Consider the following 24,999-nt stretch of genomic DNA (forward strand, 5'->3'; position numbering starts at 1 on the left):
GGTTGAAGCTTCTGTCGTTTATAAAATGCGACATCAATAGGGAAGATTCCACACGCAGCTGGTGCCCAAGTGCCAGAGAATCCGTTGCTGGGGTCTTGTTTCCATGGGGTTAAAAGGAAAGTAGCCTGAGGGATTCACCTTAGTTTTTTATCCGGTATCATCATTCATTGCACGTGTGTGTGGATACATGTGTATAGAGAACAGGGGAAATCTTTGAAAAAATATTAATCTTTATGCTAAACAACTATATCTTTGTAGATAAAGCAAGTCGAACCAAATCTTTATTATAGCAGAACAGCAGGGCTGCCTCTATGTAAATGCTTAGGGCCTGTGCAGCTGCAGAAGCATCTCCTGCAGGAGGACCTAATTGAGGACTGCCTGTGACACCAGCATTCCTGCAGGGGGACCTAATTGAGGACTGCCTGAGAGAGCAAGGATGGCTAGTGTAAATATTGCCAGCCAACCAGGAACTGCTGTTTAGAAGAGATACTTTCTTGGAACCAATGGGGATGTGGGTAAAGTGCATTAAAGGAGCTTGCAGCAATGCTCAGATGAGCTTGCTGCAGCATTTCTCACCTGCTTCCGGAGTCTGTGTCATTGACTCTGTATCAACTCATCCCCAACACCCAAGTACAGGTAGGGTTGGGTAGAGAGCTATCCAGGGCACAGGCAACACTCTGTAAGTATAAGGGTTTAATAAATCAGATTTATGCAACCATCAATGTTTTTAAACTCTTACTTTAAATAGAATAATACCTACAGATCAAACTTGGTATTCAAGCATATTAATTTGAATTAAAGTCTACTATAATTAAGGACCCTACTAGTCTATTCTCCAAAGTCTTTACCTCCCAATAGTCTCCTTGCCAAAAAAAAAGGTTTAATTACCCGATTTCTGCTCTGAAACCTCTTCTCTTGACATGGTCCTTTAAACGGTTCCATTTCCTTATGGAGAAACAAATTACAAATGGACGAAGTGACATGTAGAAAATACCATGGGTTCTGTGGCTCTGTGACTCACCACTCATCTTTACTTCTTATACACACACTTGTGACCACAAACTCACTTACATACACATTTCTTTTCATCTTACTTTCCTTGAGACTACATATAGGACAATGGTTAGAAAAATATTTTCAACTGCTTTTGAGTGTGCTTTTTGACCTATCTAAGATGACCATCCCCAAATTATTCATCCTTTTATCAGTATACTCATGTTATCAGGTAATTTAACATTAATAATCGTAATTCAACATATTAAGAATGTATTCATATGCATAGAGAAAATGTTGAATCAGTAAAAGAGCTCTATGGTTGTAGTACTAACCATCAACACTTTTATTATAACTCTGCACTCTATATTGCTATTGAAATAAAACTTGTGGTTGCAAATGGTTAATGGAAAAATGCTAATGGGACCTCTATTTCTTGTTAGAAGAAATTTCCTTTAATCCTAAGGAAGATTTAGCACTGAGATCTACAAATAAGCCAAATAAAAGCACTATTCATAATCTGTTTGTAATGCATTAGAATTTTTAAAATATCTACTGATTTATGATGAAGATATGTCAGAACCCACCCATCCTCTAAGGCTGTGATTTACACAGATAAGCACGTGTTCTTGTCTGTTCTTTCCTTACACCAAGTTAAAGATGAAATGAACCAAGATATTGCATATGCATCTAGTGTTGAGCCCTTCATAAAATACTTCCCATCGTTGCCACACACAGCCCCAAAGTAGAGGTAATAATTGTTGATAAATATAAATATGACATAAAGATATGTCATATAAAATATGACACAGTTCTTGGGTCAGTTTCAAACATAAACCAACATAATGTATATCTCTTTTCTCCAAGAAATGATAGTGAAAAAATTAAAAACTTAGTAAGTATTATACAGAGAAAAAAATTCAAATATTTCATTGACTTTTCTGACATGTTTTACCAGTACACAGTGTTTGATATTTATTTATCTTTGAGCACAAACACTGTCATATTACTTAACACCACAATTCACAAGAACAATTGAAAAGAAACAAAAGCATTACAGAATATCCTTCCTCAAATTATATGCACATTACTAGAAAATTCTATTCTTAAATAAAAATCAGACTTTATGTGAATATTCCTATATAGGTCTTACTTCATTAGTTCGTGACAGACATTGGACAAAGTAGCTAGGATAGAATGACATACCATATAAAAGCAAATATCAGTGAAATTATTACCACCCATCCTCTCCTAGATAAATACTACCTTTAAATATAAAATTATTATATGTGAGTTAGTTAGAAAGTTCTATTTTTAGAAAAAATAGGCAGCTTAATTATCTGCATCACAATCATCAAAATCAGCCTGCCCAAGGGAGGAGCTCTTATTTACACGTGGAACAGGACACTTGTGGACTTTTAGTACAAGATTATCTGATGATTTTTGAAACATCGCTGTAGCTCCCTTATTTAGAATTGAACAATTGTGGTTTAAGGTGTTGATCTTAACATCACAAACCAGCACTCTTCATTCTTCTCCTCCTCTATTATTCTATCATTCCAAACTTTGGATAAGAAATATATGGTAGTCCTGTGATATGAGACTCTGGTGATATCCAGGAAGAGATTTATCTGGGGCATTTAAACAGGGTCAAGAAGCTGGAATGTGGGAAAGATTACACAAGACACTGATACTTTCCTTCATTTCTTTCTTCTCTTTATGAATTTTAATTGTATTATCTACCCATGTCATAACATTTACCAGTGTAGCCATTTCCATTTCCCCAAATATACCTTTTTTTTTTTTTAAATCAAGAACATTTACATGTTCATGCATTTTTTTCCTAGAATCTATTTTTTTCTAAAATACTTAGGCTATGCTCATTATGCAACATTCTACAGTCTTCGGTCTCTACTAGCTTCATTCTATGATCCATAACACTCTCATTTTTCTAGATGTCTCATGTAATTGGATGCCCAATGGTGACGAGCTTTTTTTGTTGCTACTGTAATATGTACAGTATTCATTCAAGTCAGAGAGCTGTCTGAATGCCATTCCTTTTCAATACAATATTATTCTATGTTTTGTATATACCACATTTTGTTTACCCGCTGATCTGTCAATGTTCACATGTTTGGGCTCCACATTTTTGTGTGGCAGCCTTTTCTTCCTCAAGGAAAATGCTATGTACAGGGTGGATATCAATTTGAGACCATGCTTTCTTTCTTTTACTTGTTCTTTCATTTTTGTACCCAGGAGTATATAACACAATTCTGTTTGTTCTGTTTTGCTTTTATTCATTCTATTTGCTAAAACTACTATATTATTTTATATTACCACTCATGATGAACAAATATTTTCTCCACAGTGCTTCAACCATTTGTTGTTTTCTATTTGATAAACTGTTGCTTGATATAACCATTCTAATTAGTTTGAGGTAGAATGTCATATTTATTAAGCTATAATTTGCATACCCAGATTCAGTAGAATAAACATTTCTAGAATATCATAGAGGGTGCAATTCCTATTTGTGTTAAATTTATTTTGAAATTGAATATATTTTGTCCCCAAATTTCTCACATATATTTGTAAGATTTAAATGGTGGGATCGGCTAGCAGGGTACTTCAGTAGGACTGCCCTTATCTAGGTCTCCAGAGGTCTAGTTTATTTTTATCTCTTGATTGATGTGGCTCAGTGATAGAATTTGTAAAGCAGTGACTCTCCATTCTAATAGCCATGTCTTCTGATATAGGTTTGTATCCGAAGATGTGCCTGATCAAATTTCCTGCAGACCTGACAATGATAATGAATACTCGAATCTTTTTTTGTAAAAGTAGGAGATGCTGTTGATAGCCATGAAATCTACAAATAATATAAAACTAGTTCTTTCAACTAAATAATTTCCTATTCTTTCACCAAACTAGTAAGAAACAAGTTTTCTAGGTTTTCTTTCCTTTTAACTGAACTCTAACATTCTATATCAATTAAAAGAATATCTATAAAGAGTCTGCTAGATGTGAATACTGTCTTTAACTACAGACTATCTGTGTGACTTTGTGCTACTTCTATGGGCTCTTTTATGTCTTCCATTACCTTGTAGATGTCAATACATGTTAACATGTAATCAACGGTGCAATCAGGCAAGGCCAACCTACCTTGTGAGTTTTAAGTCACTTAAAGTTTCTTTCTCGGTAAACAGGTGGATGGTTTCTGTCAAATAACACCCTAAATTGTCACACACACACACACACACACACACACACACACACACACGGGGGGGGGGGGGGGGTGGAGGGAGAGAAGGAGAGGGAGAGGGAAGGGAGAGGGAGAGATTTCAGTAAATGTTATTTATATCTATTATCCATATTACATTTAAAAATCTATTTAAAGATAAAAATGTACTTGTTCTAATTAATTATTATTTGTATTCATACTGGCTATAAATATCTTTCATTTCTAACTCCGTGACACTGTATAACTGTTTAAATAAATAACTGTAAACAATTTCTCAAGAAAAAAATGTCCATGTTTATCAAAAACAGTTGACTCAGATGTAGAGAAAAATTCGTTTCAATGTATATGACTTACCATACAAGGATAAAAATATTAAGAGTTAAACAATTATCTTAAGAAATTTTTACAGTGTCATTTCTTGGAAATATATGGATTTTATATGGAGAGAGAGGTAGTTTTAGAGATAAATCATACAGAACACCTAATAGACAAACCTTAAAAGAAATTCTCCATTGCTTATTATACTTAAAACATAAAATATACAGAACAAAGAAAGAATATAGAAGGCTTTGATGTAAAACACAAGCCACATATAAAGGAAAACCTATCAGAATAACAATGGAAGCATGAAATAAGCATCCGAAAGCAATAAATGCTTTCTAGTTCTAAAAGACCATAATGGTCAACCAAGACTATCATACCTAGCAAAATACTCTGGCATTCTTGAAGGACTAATAAAAATGTTCCATGGTGTGAACAGTATAAAAGAATGTATACTAACCCTGCAAAGAGTAATACTGGAAGAAATGCTTCAGAATCCAAAAGTCTTTTGAAAATAAATAAAGCTAAAATTACTGAAAAACAAAGTGCAACTGAGAACTCAAAGAGTAAGAACACAAGGAAAATATCATCAACCCACATCTTTCAATAATATCTGTAAACATTATCAGCCTTATTTTGAAGAATCAAGAGACACCCGCATACTGAAAGGAATAAGAAACAAAATGTGTCTAAAAGAAACTCAGATTTAAAAGTAGGCACCACCTTAAAGTGAAATATTTTAAAGGACTCAATTAGGACATAAAAAAGCAAATACTGCTATACTAGTATCTAACAAAATAGATACTAGACTAAAATTAATAAGAAGCAATAAAACAGGGTATTTTATTCAAATCAAGGGAACAATTAACAAACATAACATCATACCCCTAAAAATATATGTACCAAACACTGTTTAGTGAAAAGTTTACTACTATATTTAAAGGCACAAACTATCATCAAGAAATTAATATTAACTAATCATAATACCCATTTTTTCTTCAGTAGACAGGTGATCTCAACCAAAAATATTAACTGAGGAACAACAGAATTAAATGACATCACATAGCAAACTTAATCTACAGAATCTTCTGAATATTCCACCTAAACACCAGAATATAAATTCTGCAAGCCATGGGGCCTCTCTAATATATACCATATCTTAGAACACAAAATAAACCGTACCAAATTCAGAAAAAATGATATAAATCTGTGTATTCTATCTGACCATAATGCAATAAAATTTAAATTGATATCAAATGAATTTTCTGGTAAGCATACAACTTATTATTTAATGATGAATATATCAAGGAAGAAATTAAATGTTACCTGGAACCAAATGGAAATGAAAACACAACACAAGAATATAAAATAAATCCTAAGAGGGAAATTTAAGAATTGTAAGCATATACATTTAAGAACTCAGAAAGATCATAGATGAGTTAATGGTGCAAATGAAGAACATGGAAAATGCAAGATCAAAACAAAATCAAATCCAGTAGATGGGAAAATAATACCCAAACAAGATGATTATAGGATAGAACCTATTAGAAGAATCATAGAACCAACGATCTGAGTTTTTGTGAAGATAAAAAACATAAACTGACCCATGGCTCAACTAAGAGAAAAATGAAGGACCAAAATTAATAGAATCAAAACTGACCAGGGAAACATGACAACAGATACCAAAGGAAACTCGGAATATTATAAGGGAATATTAAAAAAAAACTATATGTTGAAGCATGGAAAAATCTAAAAGAAATGGATAAATACCTAAATTAATTCAAATCTTCCAAGCAATTAATTAAGAAGACAGATCAGCAAACTAAACATATGTATGAAAAATAAGGAGACTGGAACAGTAATAAAATGTCTTTCTCCATAGATAAATAAGCCTCAGAGTCCTTCCAAATTGGGAGAAGCCCAGGTAAGTTACCCCCCAAAACTTCCTCACTATCTCACTATCTCAACATCTCCCCAAACTATCCTCAGTCTCTTTCTCTCTCACTTGCCATATCTCAGCCTCCAATAGACTCCCTGCTCTACTAGAGACCTTGGAGACTGGGAAAAGTCCAGGTAGTTTGCCTGTGACTCCTCAAATTTTGGCCTACATTCACCCTATCCCCATTACCCCATTTTTATTGTCACCACCTGCTAGCCCCCAACTGGATGAACATTCACTTGTATACCACAGAGCAGCTTGGGGCAGAGATTTTCTGTTCTTCTAGAAACCTCATAGATGAGACAAGTCCACGGAGGCTGTTCTTCCCCCCAGACTTCCCCACTCTTCCACAACAGGATGTCCACCTAACCATGTTCTTCAGTCTTCACCCTCCTTGTTGCTGTGTTCCAGCCACCAAATAGGGTAGAGACTCACTACTCTACCAGAGACCAAGCAGACTATTAGAAGTCCAGGTAGGTTGCTTGCCACCCAATCTCCCTCAATCTCTCAATATCTCATCATCATTCCTACCTATCACCAGTCCTGCACCCTCTTAGTTGACTTTCCCCAGTGGGGCTGTAGAAACCATGCTTTATAAGAAACTGTATACTTGGAGAATCCCAGACTACACAGAGTGGAAGTCCAGAGAGGGACCATAAACTAAGGAACAAAACACACATTTAACAAAAACATACTCATATACTCAGAAATATGTAACTAGACCTATAATTTACCCCAAACTCAGATGTCAAGAGGCTAACATAAGAATGTAAGAAAAAACAGTCAATGTATAAGGTCACTACCATAAACCAGCTGCCCTACTACAGCAATTGCTGAATGTTCCAAAAGAAGAAAAAGAAAGAGAGAGAGAAAGAGAGAGAGAGAGAGAGAGAGAGAGAGAGAGAGAGAGAGAGAGATTTACAAGAAAAATACCTAAAAAGCAACTTTATGAAGGTGATCAAGATTCATAAGGATAAAATTTACAAATCCCTTAGCAAAATTCAGGAAAACACAAACAAGTAGAAGAAATAAATAAATCCCTTAAAGAAAGCCAAAAACCCAAAAAGTTAAAGAAAACAAATAAAACTTCTCAAATCTGGGAAAATGAAAATAGAAGCAATAAAGAGATCACAAACTGAGGGAATATGGAGACAGAAAATCTGATAAGCAAACTGAAACTACATACCCAAGCATAATCAATAGATATAAGACAGGGACTAGAAAATCTCAGACATTGAAGATATAATAGAAGAAATAGATACATCAGTCAAAAAGAATGTTCAATTTAAAAATTTCTTGATACAAAATCTTGTGAAAATTTGGGTTACTTTGAAAAGATCAAACCTAAGTATAATAGGAATCAAAGAAGGAGATTTCTAGCTCAAAGGCCCAGAAAATATTTTTAAGAAAATTGTAGAAGAAATAACTTCTAACCTAAAAAAAGGAGATGCTTATAAAAGTACAAGAAACTTATAGAACACCAAATAGATGGAACCAGAAAAGGAAGTTCCCTCATCACATAGTAATCAAAACACTAAATATTCAGAACAAAGAAAGAATAGTAAAGCTACAAGCAAGGGGAAAAAACAAGTAACATATGGAGGCAGACCTATTACAATTACACTCCACTTCTCAGTAGAAACCCTAAAAACCAGAAGGGTCTAGAGAGATATCCTACAGACTCTCCGCAAACCCAGCCCTACAGAAGGTACTAGAAGAAAGACTCCAACCCAAGGAGGTTAACTACACCCATACAAACATAAGCAATAAATAATCTAACATCTGAAAAAAAAAGCATACATACACACATACAGACATACTACCACTAACACCACCATAAACATCAAAATAACAGTAGCAACAATCATTGCTCATTCATATCTGTCAATATCATTAGACTTAATTTTCCAATAAAAAGATGATGTGTATATGAAAATAGAATCCAAGCTTCTTTTGCATTCAAGAAACACAATTCAATATCAAAGTCAGACATTACCTAAGATTTAAGGGTTGGAAACAGATTTGCCAGGCAAAAGGAAAAAGAAGCAATATGATGTAGTCATTATAATATCTAACAAAATATATCTCTAACTAAAATTATTCAAAAGACATGAGGAAGGACACTTTATTTGCATCAAAGAAAAATACATCAAGATGACATCTCAATTCTGAACATCTATGCCACATGCAAGGGCAACCACATCTGTAAAAGAACTATTATACATAGAACTCCTTACACTAGTAGTGATAGACTTCAACACCCCACTCTCACTAATGAACAGATTATTCAGACAGAAACTAAAGAGGAAAACAATAGAACTAGCAGATATTATGACTCAAATGGACCTAATAGATATTATAGAACATTTTACCCAAAGACCAAAGAATGTACCTTATTCTCAGCATCTCACGGAATCTTCTCCAAAAAACTGACCACATATTTGGACACAAAACAAATTTTAACAGATAAATAACATGAAATGCACCCTGTATCTTATCAGACAGTCATGGATAGAAACAACATTGAACTCATTGAAACTGAACAACCCTCTACTGATTAAAGAAGAAATAAAGAAATAAAAGATATCCTACAATTTATGAAAGTGAAGACACAACATACCAAAACTTATGGAACATAATGAAACTAGTGTTAAAAAGAAAGTTAATACCACTAAGTGCCTACATATAGAAGTCAGAAGGATCTCCTAATAGCAACTTAACAGCAACCTGAAAGCTCTAGAAAAAAATAAGCAAACACAAGCAAGAGTAGGCAAGGAGGATATAGTCAAACTGAGGGCTAAATCAGTGCTATATTAGTTGGTCCTTTTAGAAAATGAACAAGATAGAAAAAAAACGTTATCCAAATTAACTAAAACACACATAGAGAATATCCAAATCATCACAATGAGAAACAAAAATGGGTATATAACAACCAAGGAAATCCAAAAAAATCATCATGTCATACTTTAAAAACCAATACTTCACAAAATTGAACAACGTAAAAGAAGTGAACAATTTTCTTGATATATAAAACTTACCAAAGTTAGATAAAGATCAGATAAACAATTTAAATAGGTCTACAAAACCTAAGGGAATAGAAGCAGTCATGAAGAGTCTCCCAACCAAAAAAGTCCAGGGTCAGTTGATTTTAGCACAGAATTCTACCAAATATTTAAAGAAGAACTAATAGCAATACTCCTCAAATTATTCTACAAAATAGAAACATAAGCAGCATTGCCAAACTCATTTGTGAAATCATAGGTACCGTGATACCCAAACTACACAAAGACTCAAAAAAGAATTACAGGCCAATGTCCTTCATGAACATATATGCAAAAACATTCAATAAAATGCTTGCAAACTGAATTCAGGAACACATAAAAACAACTGTCATACAACACTGTTAAGAATGCTTCATTAGAGAGATGTAGGGCTGGCTCAATATATAAAAATCTGTCAGTATAATCTACCATATAAACACATTGAAAGAAAAAAATCACATGATTATCTCATTAGATGCTGTAAAGCATTTGACAAAAACCAACCTTTGACAACACCCCTTCATGACTAAAAGTATTGAAGAATTCAAGAATACAAACTACATACCTAAACATAATACAGGCAATATACAGAAAGCTGATAGCCAGCATCAAATTAAAGGAAGAGTAACTCAAAGCAATTTCACTAAAATCAAGAAAAAGACAAGGCTATCTACTCTTTGCATATCTATTCAATATAGTATTTGAAGTTTTAGCTCAAGCAATACACAACTGAAGAAGATACAAATTGGAAAGTAAGAAATCAAAGTATTGCTATTTGCAGATGATATGATGGTATACATAAGTTACCATAGAAAGTTTACCAAATGGCTCCTAAGACTGATAAACACCTTCAGTGAAGTGGCTGGATACAAGATTAACTCAGAAAAATCAGTAGCTCTCCTATTTAGAAATGACAAACAAACTGAGAATGAAATCAGGAAAAATAATCTTCATAATAGTCACAAATAATATAAAAAAATCATAGGATATCTCTAAATAAGCATGTGAAAGATGTATGACAAGAAATTCAAGTCAGTGAAGCCTTGAACTCATGAGCACAGGAGACAAAGAGAACAATAGTTCAGATACCAAAATCAACAACTAATAAATGGTACTTCACAAAACTGAAAAGCTTCTACAAGGCAAATTATACCATCAATAAGTAAAAACAGTTGCCTACAGAACTGGAAAATATTTTCCCCAAGTCTACATCTAACAGAGAGCTAATTCTCAAAATATATAAAGGATCTGAGAAAGTAGACATCAAAAAACCAAATAATCTCATTTAAAACTTTTTTTTTTTTAAATAGATCTAAACAGAGAATTCACACAAGAGGAATCTCAAGTAGCCCAGGAGCTCTTGAAGAAAATTTCAACATCCTTAGCTATCAGGGAAATGCAATTGAAAGCAACTTTGAGATTCAATTGTATACCTAAGAATGACTAAGATAAAATAAATTTTGACAATTCATGCTGGGGAGGATGTGGAGCAAGGAAAACCATTTTCCATTGGATAATGTAATGCAAACTTTTACAGCCATTTTGGAAATTATTATGGTGGTTCCTGCACAAAATTCGGGAATCAATCCACCTCAAGATACAATTATAGCACTCCTGGGAATATACCCAAAAGATGGTCTATCTTGCCCCAAAGACACTTGCTGAACTATGTTCATAGCAGTCTTATTCACAAAAGCCAGAAATTGGGAAAAAATAGATGTACCTCAATCAAAGAATGGATAAAGAACACATGCACATTTACAGAATGGAGTATTACTCCGGTGTTAAAAACAATAGCTGATATCTTGAAATTTTCAGGAAAATACATGGTACTAGAAAGAAAAACTATCTAGAATGAAGTAATCCAGATCCAGAAAGAAAAACATGATATTCACTTACTTATAAGTGGATATTAACTACAAAGAAAAAGATAACCATTCAACAACCAACAGACCCAAAGATCTGAAGTAATAAGGAGGGCTCAAGGTGGGATCCATTGTTCTTCCTGAAAAGTAGATGTAGAATAGATATTTAGGGTAGACTAGGGGCAGGTGGGGATGGGAACTGGAGGGATCAGGTTGGGAGAGAATAGAAGGATTGGGAGAGACAAATAAATTGGGGGCAATTCAGGGGCATGATAGAAACACAATCAAATGGAAGCTCCCAAGAATGTATTAGGGTGACCCTAACTAAGATTCCTAGTAACAGGGGATATAGAGCTTAAATCGGCCATCTCCTATAGCCAGGTAAGACTTCCAGTAGAGAGCTTGAGACACAATCCTGGCCACAAAACCTTTGACCTACAATTTGTCCTGCCAGCATGATGCAGTTGGGTAAAGATGGCACAGGAATTGTAGAAGTGACTAGTACATGACAGGTTGAGATTGAAACCCATGTCAAAAGAGGGAACCCACCCTGACACTGCCTGGAGGAAATGATATGAGAGGCCTGATGGCCCACAGGCCTAGAATAGAACCACACGCAATAGGCAAAAACAAATGTCAATGAAATGATGCCTAATGATATTCTGCTATACTCATAGACTGGTGCTTAGCCCAGTTGTCATCAGAGAGGCTTCACCCAGCAACTGGTGAAACAGGTGCAGAGACAAACAGCCAAACATTAGGCAGAATTTGGGGAATCCTGCTGAGGAATCAGGAGGAAGGATTATAGGAGTCAGAGGGGTCAAGCAAGGATGGACACCACGAGAGAAAACCTACAGCATCAGCAAACCTGGACTGACAATAGCTCACTTACACCAAACTGACAATCAGGGAGCCTATGAGGAGCTCCCCGAGGCCCTCTGAATACATGATACAGTTGTGTAGCTTGGTGTTTTTGTGGGACTCTTAGGAGAGAGAGTAGAGGCTATCTATTAGACTTTTTTTTCCTGTTTTGGGAAAATTTCCTCCTACAGGGTTGCCTTAGTATGAGGGGAGATGCCTAATCTTTATATATATATATATGCATATACATATATATTTTTTATTTGGTATTTTCCTCATTTACATTTCCAATGCTATACCAAAAGTTCCCATACCCTCACCCCAACTCCCCTAACCACGCACTCCCACTTTTTAGCCCTGGCGTTCCCCTGTACTGGGGCGTATAAAGTTTGCAAGTCCAATGGGCCTCTCTGTCCAGTGATGGCCGACTTGGCCATCTTTTGATACATATGCAGCTAGAGTCAAGAGCTCCAGGGTACTGGTTAGTTCATAATGTTGTTCCACTTATAGGGTTGCAGATCTCTTTAGCTCCTTTGGGTACTTTCTCTAGCTTCTCCATTGGGGGCCCTGTGATCCATCCAATAGCTGGCTGTGAGCATCCACTTCTGTGTTTGCTAGACCCCGGCATAGTCTCACAAGAGACAGCTCTATCTTATTGCAACTTGATATGCCATGTTTAGTTGATGCCCTTTGTAGGCCTACCCTTTTCTGATGGGAAACAGAGGAGGAGTGGATGGAGAGGAGAAAGTGTGGGGGAAAGAGAAGAGAGAGGGGAAACCGAGGTTAAGATGCAATATATGAGAGAATAAATTAATAAATAGTGTATAATATAAAAACAAAAACCAAACAAACATATAAGTATTTAAGTCCAGCCCACATGAATTCACAGAATTCTCCAGATGTTCAAAGAAAATATAGAGTCAACATCTCTTAAATTACTATTTCAAATCTAAACATATGTACACTTGCAAACATCTTTTACAAAGTTATGATTCTAATACCAAATCCAGGAAAGATACAGCAGAAACTGTAAACTATAACTTAATATCCCTCGTTAACATTGATTCAAAAATCCTCATCAAAATACTCATAGAGTTTTCAGACATATAGCTCAAGGGGAGGCCCAAGGCCTCACACTATTCCTGAGACTATGGATCTTCAAAAAAGGGGATCTATCATGACTGCCCTCCGAAAGACCCAAAAAGTAGCTGAATGTGTCAGATGCAGATATTTGCACCCAACCAATGGACAGAAGCAGCTGACCCCAGTTGTTGAATTAGGGAAGGCTGAAAGAAGCTGAGGAGAAGGGTGATCCTGTAGGAGGACCAGCAGTCTCAATTAATCTGGAACCCCAAGATCTTTCAAACACTGAACCACCAAACAGACAGCATACACCAGCTGATATAAGGCTCCCAACACACATACAGTAGAGGATTTCCAGGTCTGTGTTCATTCGGAGATGATGCACCTAACACTCAAAGTCCCAGTGAGTTTAGAGGTCAGGTGGAGTGGAGGGTGTGGGCATCCATGTGGAAACACGGTGGGATAGGGAGGAGGTGTGGGATGTGAAATAGTCGAAGGGTAGATGGGGAGGGGCAAGGAATGGAATATGGAGTATAAAAATGAATTACAAATAAAATTAAAAAAAGAAATCCATAACTGGTCAGAATGCAGACAACAACTAATTAGACACCGCTGTCCATCTCAATCAATAGGGACATCTGTAATACAATCCATACAGTTAGCACTCAAGAAATATTATGGATGAGGGGACATAATGGCTGTAAAAGCCAGTGGATCAGGATATCTGCTACAAGTTAGTTTCTCTGTATGACAGTCAGGAGTTGTTCCGGGGAAATTTTAATAATATGGTCATTTAATAAGACTTACATGATGGCAATACCAGTCAACAGTGGATTGGGAGAGTGTTTCAAGTGCCCACTTCTAGCTCAAGAGCCACAGGTAATTAATGGCTACTAAGAGAAAGAGAACCTTCTTCATGAATGAGACTCCTGATAGGTTAGACAATCTCAAGTGTCAGCCCTAATGTGAGCAATAATTAGTGGACCCATCTGAACTCTCCATTGCTTCTGTCCATTGGTTGGGTGCAAATAACTGCATCGGACTCAATATAAATAAAAAACAAAATCATATATAACTCATATGTATTATGTATTTTATGCATGTGTTAGTTACAATAATAACTTTAAAAAAAAAGCAGTTTAAATTTGAGATGAGCTGTATGGGGCCTGGAAAGAGTTGGACATAGAAGAGAGCGTGCCATAAATACATACTTAATGACTGAACATTAAAATGTAAATAATGTAGCAGAGGATGGCCTTGTCTGACATCAATGGGAGGGATGGCTCTTGATCCTGTAGAAATTTGATGCCCCAGCATAGAGGAATGGAGCAGGAGAGGGTGAGGAATGCGGGTGGGGGAGGGGGGGGGTGGAGAGCACCCTCATAGAGGCAAAGAGGAGGGGGAAGAGGGCAGATGTGGGGAAGGGTTGTGGAGGGGTACCCAGGAAGTGGGGTATTATCTGAGATGTAAACAAATGGAATGATTAATAAAAAAACAAAAGAAAACACCAACCAAAGAAAACACACAAGTGGGACTCATGGCTCCAGCTGCATATGTATCAGAAGATGGCCTAGTTGGTCATCAATAGGAGGAGAGGCCCTTGTTCCTGTGAAGGTTCTATGCCCCGGTGTAGGCAAGGAGGTAGGAGTGGGTGGGTTGGTGGACAGGGGGAGAGGGGAGGAAATATGGGGTTTTCAGAGGGGAAAACAGGAAAGGGGATAACATTTGAAATGTAAATAAACAAAATATCTAATAAAAAGAATATAAATAAAAAACAAAATATGACAACAAATGCTGACAGAAATTTGGGGAATGTATGTTAGAGTATGAATTGGACAGCCACTATGAAAATCAACATATATTTGGTGGCTGAACAGATGGTTCAAAGATTAAGAGCACTTCTTGCTCTTACAGACGTCCTAGGTATGGTTCAGACATCAACATGTCTACTAAAAATGCTCTGCAATTCTAGTTCCATAGGATCCATTGCCCCTTTTTGACCTTCAAAAGCACTATATGCAGCCAATGAACAGATATACATTCAGCCATACACATAAAATGAGAACTATGTCACCTAGGTATATGTCTTTGAATTTATGGCTAGTAGTCCAATAATCAACGGATGCTATTTCCTACCAGAGATATAACTTATACATCTTTGCTGATTGATGTTCAATTCACAAATACAAAGAAATATGGCCAGCTTAGATGTCATCAGCAGATGATTGCATAGTGAAAATGTGTTACATATACATAATGTAAAATAAAGTTGTGGCATTTCAGCAAGAAGGGGTGAACTTGAAAATTATTTATCGATTGAGATAATCAAAGTTCCAAAACACAAAAATTGCATTTTTCCCTTTCACGAAGTTACATTACAACCTAATTTTTATATATGTTTTTATATGTCTAAGTAAGTGTGGGTAGTGTATAAAAATCAGAAAACTAGATAGGAAGCCATGGAAGGAGCAAATACCCTTTAAATTAGGTAGACGATGAAGACAGTGGAACACGTATGGTGTGAAATTGGAAAGAGGAATACTGGAATCAGAGGACACAAGCAGAGTGAGGCAGGGTGAAGGTGAGGATGGAGGAGAAGCAGGATATGTTTATTAAAACAAAAATTAAGCATGTTAAAAAGTGTCATAAGGAAATACATTACTTTGTGCTTTCATAGTAATGGAAAATTTGAATGCAAATGATTAGAGTGCATCCAAACTTTGAGCTTAATTGATTGTATTCGGCAGCTCAACATTTATGTATGACATTAGCAATGCTGCTTTAATAGATATGTGCTTGTATCATGTATGCCTTTTTATAAGGGAAGAGGGTTCCCTTCTAGCCCTAGTCTAACTGAATTATGGTGAAAGGATGCTGAATTTTGTCAAAGGCCTTTTCTACACAGGATAAAGATTTGGCCCATTTTCTTTTTCTTTTTTTATTTTAATTAAGTATTTTCTTCATTTACATTTCCAATGCTATCCCAAAAGTCCCCCATGCCCTCCCCCCCCACACTCCCCTACCCACCCACTCCCACTTCTTGGCCCTGGCGTTCCCCTGTACTGAGGCATATAAAGTTGCCAAAACCAATGGGCCTCTCTTTCCAGTGATGGTCGACTAGGCCATCTTCTGATACATATGCAGTTAGAGACACGAGCTCCGGTGGGTACTGGTTAGTTCATAATGTTGTTCCACCTATAGGGTTGCAGTTCCCTTTAGCTCCTTGGGTACTTTCTCTAGCTCCTCCATTGGGGGCCCTGTGATCCATCCAATAGCTGATTGTGAGCATCCACTTCTGTGTTTGCTAGGCCCCGGCATAGCCTCACAAGAGACAGCTATATCAGGGTCCTTTCAGCAAAATCTTGCTAGTGTGTGCAATGGAGGCTGACACCATTGCACACACTAGCAAGATTTTGCTGAAAGGACCCCGTTTTCATTTTTACTATTTTATTATTCAGTTTTACTATGACAGAAATTGACTTTGGAATGTCAAGACAGACATATTCTCTGCAACATCTATCAGTTGTCTACAGCATGTAACCATTTCATGTGTTTCTCTATTTTGTTATTATTTTGCTCAGAAATTTTGTGCTTTAATTATTTAAAAATGTTTTTTTTTCAAGATGACATTTTTCAGAATAAATGGAATTCATAGAATGAATAAAAATCTATTTAAGCTGGGCGGTGGTGGCGCATACCTTTAATCCCAGCACTTGGGAGGCAGAGGCAGGCAGATTTCTGAGTTCGAGGCTAGCCTGGTCTACAGAATGAGTTCCAGGACAGCCAGGACTACACAGAGAAACCCTGTCTCGAAAAAAAAAAAAAAAAACGAAAAAAAATCTGTTTAAGTCTCTTTGTTTGCACCAATTGAAAAGATAGGTTTTAAAGTATGTCTGCATAATTTCTTGAACTTTATTGGTATCTGTTGTATTGTCTCCCTTTTCATCTCTAATTTTACTGGTTTGGATCCTCTCTCTCTGGTTAGTTTGTCTAGAGGTTTGTAAACCTTGTTGATTAAGGGGGGTGGGGGGTAGCTCTTCGTTTCACTGATTCTTTGCATGCTTCAATTTTTTTTTCCTTTCAATTTTAACTTCAGCCAAACAAGTTACTCCTGTTAATTAATTAATTTATATGTTCTTACCTCATACATGACAACTCAACCATGGCTTGCCTCCACTCTCTACTCCCAGACTCATTCTACCCACCTCAGATCCACTTTTCTGTTTCTCTTCAGAAAAGAGAAGGCTTCCCAGGGATATCAACCCAACATGGAATAACCAGGCTGCAGCCAGGTGGGTATAGGAACGGGGAGAATGAGGTCAGGGGAATGAAGGAACAAAGACAGTACTGGAAGAAATGACTGACATTGGAAGGCATTTTGGCGGCCAGGTAGAAATCTGGTGCAACAGAACCTCCTTGGAGTCTACAAGAAAGACCCTAGAGAAGACTCCTAGTAATGAGGAATATGAACCTTGAACTGTCCATCTTCTGTAGCCAGGCGAAGGTTCCAGTGAAAGGATTGGGACCCCAACCCAGCCACAAAATCTTTGACCTACAATCTGCCCTGCCTGCAGTATGTTCTGGGGTAAAGGTGGTGTAAAACTTAAGGAAGTCTCCAATCAATGACATTTCCAGTTTGAGACCTATGCCATGACTGTCACAGTACTCTCTCTCCATCACTCAACACACATCCCTGGGCTTATCTCTTCTGTTCACATAACCACCACCCATAGTTCACTCAAGAAATCTATTCTATTTCCCCTTCCCAAGGAGGTCCATCCACCCACTCTGAAGTCCTCCATGTCACTTAGCCTCTCTGGGTCTGAGGATTGTAGCATCATTATCCTTTACCTAACAGCTGTAATTCACTGATAAATGAGAACGTATCTTTCTGTGTCTGGGTTACCTCACTCAGGATGAATCTTTTCCTAGTTCTAGCCACTTGCCTGCAAATTTCATGATGTCATTTTTAACATCTGAGCAATACCTCATTGTGTAAATGTACCGTTTCTTAATTTATTCTTTCATTGAAGGACACCTGGGTTGTTTCCAGTTTCTGGCTACTATGAGTATAGTTGCTATGAAAATAGTTGAGCAAGGGTCTTTGTGGTAGGATAAAGCATCCTTTAAGCATATGCCCTGGATTAATTCACATTATTTTGTGGAACCAGCATATTGATTCCTAAAATGTATGTTCTAGCTTGCACTCCCACCAGCAATAGATGACGGTCTGCCTTGCTCTGCATCTTCCCGAGCCTGAGCTATCATTTATGCTTTTGATCTTTGCTATTTTGACAGGTGTGAGATGAAAGCTCAAAGTTGTTTTATGTGCATTTCCCTAATAGCTAAGGATGTTGAGCATTTCATTAAGTGTTTCTCAGTCATTTGAGATTACTGTGTTGAAAATTCTCTTTAGAATTGTATCCTATTTTTAATTGATAATTTGGTCAGTTGATGTTGAATTTCTTGAGTGCTTTATATACTGTGGATATAAGATCTCTGTCAGATGTGGAGTTAATGAAAATCTTCTCCCATTTATGTTTTGTCATATTGACAATGCCCTTTGCCTTACAGAAACTTTACAGTTTCATGATGTCTCATTTATTAATTGTTGGTCTTGTTGCCTGTGCTATTTGTATTATTTTAAGAAAGTTGTCTAGTCGGCCATCAGTGGAAAGAGAGGCCCATTGGTCATGCAAACTTTATATGCCTCAGTACAGGGGAACGACTGAGCCAAGAAGTGGGAGTGGGTGGGTGGGGGAGTAGGTGGGGGAGCGTGTGGGGGACTTTTGGGATAGCATTGAAAATGTAAATGAAATAAATACCCAATTAAAAAATAAAAATAAATAAAAATTAAAAAAAAAAGAAAGTTGTCTCCTGTGCCAATGCTTTCATGACGATTCCCTCCTTTCTCATTTATCAGGTTGAAATGTCTGGTTTTATGTTGAGGTCTGTGATCCACCTGGTAATGAGTTCTGGGTAGAGTGATACAGATATCCAGTTGATACAGATATCCAGTACCATCTGTTGGAGAGGCTTTTTTTCCTGTTGCCATTGTATATTTCTGATTTCTTTACCAAAAATCAGGTATTCGTAGGTGTATGAATTTATGTTTGGGTCCTTGATTCAGTTTCATTTAGCAACATGTTTGTTTTATGCCAATACCATATGGTTTTTATTACGATAGTTCTCTAGAAAAGCCTGAAATCATGGATGGTGAAACCGCTGGAAGTTCTTTTAGTATACACCATTGTTTTAGCTATCTGTTTTGGGGGTTGTTTGGTTTTTTTATTGTTGTTGTTGTTTTTGTTTGTTTTGTGTTTTTTGTTTGTTTGTTTGTTTGGTTTGGTTTGGTTTTTCATAGGAAGTGAGACATTTTCCTTTTAAGATCTGAAAAGAACTGTTGAAACTTTGACTGGGACTGCATTGAATCTGTAGATTGCTTTTGTTAAGATGGCCATTTTATTATATTAATCCTGTTGATCCATGAGCACAGGATATCTTTCCTTCTTTTGATGTCTTCCTCAACTTCTTTATTCAAAGACTTGACATTCTTGTCATACAAGTCTTTGACTTGCTTGTTTAGAGTTATCTCCAACATATTTTATAGTATTAGTGGCTATTGTGAAGGGTGTTATCCCCCAATTTCTTCCTCAACTTTTTTGTTTGTTATTAGTAGAAAGGAGGACTAATAATTAATTTTAGTTAATCTTCCTTCTAGCCACTTTGCTCAGGGAGTTTATCAACTGTAGGAATTCTCTGGAACAGTTTTTGGAGCCTCTTGTGTATACTACCATATCATCTGCAAACAACATTGACATCTTCTTTTCAAGATGTATTCCCTTGATATTCTTCAGTTATGGTATTGTTCTAGCTAGAACTTCAAGTAATATATTAAATACATATAGTCAGAGTAGAGAGCTTTGAGTTGTTCCTGATTGTAGTGAAATTGCTTTAAGTTTCTCTCCACTTAATTTGTTGTTGGCTATTGGTTGCTGTAAATTACCTGTATTACATGGGGGTATGTGGGTTTTCCCCTTTTATCTCTCCAAGACTTTTATCATAATGGGCTGCTGGATTTTGTCAAAAGCATTTTTAGCATCTAACCAGATGATCATGCTTCTTTTTCTTTCATTTTGTTTTTATGGTGAATTACATTTATTGATTTTCTTGTGTTGAATCATCTCTGCATCTCTGGGAAGATGATCATCTTAGATAATCTTTTTGTAGTGTTCTTGGATTTGGTTTGCAAGTATTTTGTTGAGTACTTTTTTTTCCATTGAGGTTCACAAGGGAAATTGCTCTGTAATTTTCTTTGTTTTTTGAGTCTTTGTGTGATTTGGTTTCAGGGTAATTATGGCCTCATAAAATAAATTTGGCAATGTTCTATCTGTTTCTATTTTGTGGAATAATTTGAGGAGTGAGGAACATTAGTATTAGTTCTTTGACTGTCTGGTAGAATGGTAGAATTTAAAAAAAAAAAAAAAACAAAAAACATCTGGCCCTGTGTTTTTTGCTTTTTTGTTTGTTTTGTGTTTTGTATTTCTTATTTGTTTTGAGGTTTTGCTTGTTTGTTTGGTTGGTTGGTATGGTTTAGTTTTGTTTGGCTTGGTTTAGTTTGGTTTGGTTTGGTTGGGTCTTAATGACAGCTTATATTTCCTTAGGGGTTATTGGTCTATTTAAGTTGTCTCTCTAATCTTGATTTAACTTTGCTAAATGGTATTTTTTGAGAAAGTTGTCTACTTCTTTTAGGTTTCCAAGTTTTGGGAAGAACAGATTTTTTTTAATTTATTTATTTATTACGTATTTTCCTCAATTACATTTCCAATGCTATCCCAAAAGTCCCCCATACCCTCCCCGCAACTTCCCTACCCACCCATTCCCATTTTTTTGGCCCTGGCATTCCCCTGTACTGGGGCATATAAAGTTTGTGTGTCCAATGGGTCTCTTTCCAGTGATGGCCGACTAGGCCATCTTTTTATAAATATGTAGCTAGAGTCAAGAGCTCTGGGGTACTGGTTAGTTCATAATGTTGTTCCATCTATAGAGTTGCAGGTCCCTTTAGCTCCTTGGGTACTTTCTCTAGCTCCTCCATTGGGAGCCCTGAGATCCATCCAATAGCTGACTGTGAGCATCCACTTCTGTGTTATTGGATATTTTGTTTATTTACATTTCAAATGTTATGCCCTTTCCTGGTTCCCTTCCCACTTCCACTTCCCCCTTTCCCCTGCTTCTATGAGGGTGTTTCCTCACCCACTCACCCACCCATCCACCCATTCCCACCTCCCTGCCTTGGCATTCCCCTACACTAGGCCATGGAGCCTTCACAAGACCAAGGGTCTCTACTCCCACTTATGCCTGACAAGGCCATCATCTGGTACATATGCAGCTGGTGCCATGGCTCCCTCCATGTGTGCTCTTTTTTAAAGTATGACCTAATGATTCTTTGGATTTCTTTGGTATATCTTGGTATGACCCCCTTTTCTTTTCTGATTTTGTTAATTTGGATAACCTCTCTTTGTCTTTTAATCAGATTGGATAAGAGCTTATCTATTGTGATTTTCTCAAAGAACCATTGATTCTTCATGTTGTGCTCTTTATTTCTATTTTATTGATTTCAGCCCTGAGTTTATTTCTTGCTGTCTATCCCTGTTTGGTGTGCTTGTTTCTTTTTGTTCTAGAGCTTTCATGGGGGCAGCTTTGTTGTTAGTATTAGATTCATCTTTTTTTCTTTTTTCTTTTTTCTTTTTTTTTAATATGGTACTTAGTGCTATAAACTTGCCTCTTAGAACCTCCTCCCATAAGTTTGGGTATATTGTGCATTCATTTTCATTGAATTCTAGGAAATCTTTAATTTCTTTCTTTATTTCTTGACCAAATTTTTTTCCTCACTAGAATGTTATTCAGTTTTCATGGTTTGTAGGCTTTCTGGTTTTGGTTGTGGAAATCTAGCTTTAATCATTGTTGGTCTGATAGGATACATGGAATTAATTGTAGAGAAAGTTTCATGAATTGCTGAGAAGATAGATTCTTTTGTATTTTCATGAAACAGTCTGTAAGTATATGCTGGGTCTGGTTGGCTAATAACATCTATTAACTCCAGTATTTCTCTGTTCAGTTTTTGTCTGGATGACCTGTACATTGGTAGGAGCATAGATATTAAAGTCTCCCACTACTAATGTGTAAGGGTCAATGTGTGGTTTAAACTTTTGTAATGTTTCTTTTTACAAATGTGGATGCCCTTTCAATTGAGACAAATAAAATAAAAATTGAAATGTCATCTTGCTGGATTTTTTTTCTTTGATGAATATGAGATGTCCTTCCCATATCTTTAGAATAAATTTGGTTCAAAATCTATTTTGTTAGATGCTACATCCACTCCAGTGAAGTCTGCTTGACAAGCCTAAAAGCCTGGAAGCAGTCACGAGGCAAAGAGTTTCATGGAAATTTAGCCTCCTGGAACCTTGGCATTCCCATAGCACATACACTCAAAACCTGTCCCCACATTAGTCTGGGGTATGGATCTGTGTGTTTTCTTTCAGTATTCTTTTATTATAAGTGCCTTTAAGAATTGATTTTGACATATAGCTAATCCTCTACCAGTGTTCCAATGTTTAGGCATTACAATTTACTTGAATAGAGCTGGAAAACCTCAGGGCTAGTCTACATAGTAATTGCTTAGGACAATAGCCGAGTCACACCCATACACAAGAATATACAATGATCTAGGAAATAGGTGGGTTGTAGTATTGGTCATGAAAGGGTTAGTAGCACAGAATTCCCCTTGTGCAGGTTTTTCATTAGGCCCAGAGGAATAACATAATTAGGTATTTACTAAAGGATCCCTGGTGGTGGGTTTAACAATAGACTAGGATTGCATTAGAGCATTACCTGGCTCCTGTGTTCAGATGATCTTACTTAAGGGTTGTTCCTATTCTCAGTTGTAAACCCAGCCTGGCTCCCACCATCTTTTTATGTATGCATTTTCTTTGTTTTGTATTAAGAGCCAGTGTTCCTTGATGGATGTATTTGCCTAGCTTTCTTCTTTTTCTTCTGTATTTTAAGACTGGTGCTCGCTTTGAGAAAATACATTCAGATACACACTCTCTCTGTGCCCATGTCTGTTTGTCACCCTTTTCATCGCCAACTCCATGCCCACCTCTCTGGAACCCTATTTTCCCACAGATTGAGAGAGGCTGACTGGGGCTGGTCTGTGACAGTTAGATATTGGCATGGATATACCAACTTGATTCTTCTAAGGTTTACTTGCTTGGAAAACCATTTTCCAACTTTTTACTCTAAGGTAATGTCTCTCTTTGATATATATGTATATGTATCTATGTATATGTATGTCTGTATATATACATATACACATATACCACATACAGATATACACATACATATATACATACATGTATGCATATATATACATATACATATATTCATATATAACATATATTATATATATATTGTTCTCTTGGACCATAGTCATGCCTCATCTGATTTGTTAGAACATAGTTATAATCATTCTTTTAAATTCTTTGTCTGGAAATTCTTCTCACATATTCTCATTGGAGCTCATATGTGATTAGGAAGTTTTTGAGATGGCCTGTCTTGAATTTTCATGTTTTAACTTCTGGGCTAAGATTTATGCACCTGAATTTAGCTAGTTGAATAGAAATGTAAACTGGGAAGAAGAAAGAGAGGATGTGGAAAATGTTTATATGTTGGTGCTGGGAACAAAGGAGATGGAGGAAGTCTGAGAAGAGGTCTTAGGATTTTGGAACTGGGTAACTATTTACCTGTCAGTTCCAGGAGCAATGGAATCAGCAGAAGTGTGGTTCAGTAGCTGAGGGTCCCGGGACAACTTGCTTGTTAGCCTTGATTCCTGGAGAATTGTGTTTCTTCTTCTAGTATTTCTTCGAGGGGCTTCTTCAAGTGATAAAGTTTCTTAGATCTTTGGATATATTTTCTGAGATTTTCAATGGAAAACAATTATTAGTTGGCAGTATAATTCTATCAACAATGTGAATAATTCATCTTATTCTTGTATAATTTCTACTCATAAATTGTTTATTAAGAGTAGCAATCAGAAGATAATTTCTTATACAAGAAGATATCACTTCTCTTTGGAGGATTGAGATCTACTGGCTCCCCTCCCCCTGCTTTTCCAAGTTAGACTATGTAGAGTTGTGGATCACTTTAAGATATCTTCCTTTAAGTTTATTTTACTTCTTTCACAGATATGTACAGAGCCCTCTCCATGTGGGTGGCCCTCTAAAATTTTAAGTCTGTGTGAGACCTATTTAAACTTAATGAAACATTCATTGGAGTTCCTGGATAAGTTGGACTTTATATTACTGTGCTAAAACTGCACAATCCAAAGCATTTCAGAGAAGAAGAAAAGGTTTATTTCATCTTAACGCTTATAGTCCCTTATCCAGGTAAGACAAGTCAGGAACTGAAAGGCAGGAACCTAGAGTCAGGAACTAAGGGAAAAGCCTTGGAGAAGTGCAGCTTACTGGCTTATTTATACCTCAATCAACCTGAAATTTTAGTGTACCCAGGACCACTATCCCAGCAGAAGCACTGTCCACAGTGAACTAGGTCCTCCATTATCACCAATCAAGAAGATTCCCTTAAGCTTCTCTACTGTCACTT

General features: G+C 36.5%; 1 long non-coding RNA gene across 1 annotated transcript; it reads right to left on the reverse strand.

Annotated features, from left to right (window-relative positions):
* Window positions 1–215: 215 nt before the first annotated feature.
* On the reverse strand, window positions 216–24,205 carry Gm34523. Its single transcript, XR_381578.1, has 3 exons — window positions 24,141–24,205; window positions 889–945; window positions 216–677 (listed from the first exon to the last, which is right to left on the reverse strand). It is a non-coding gene; the product is annotated as a predicted gene, 34523 (long non-coding RNA).
* Window positions 24,206–24,999: the final 794 nt, after the last annotated feature.

Source organism: Mus musculus, chromosome 12 (assembly GCF_000001635.26).
Source record: "Mus musculus strain C57BL/6J chromosome 12, GRCm38.p6 C57BL/6J".
Lineage (NCBI taxonomy): Eukaryota > Metazoa > Chordata > Mammalia > Rodentia > Muridae > Mus > Mus musculus.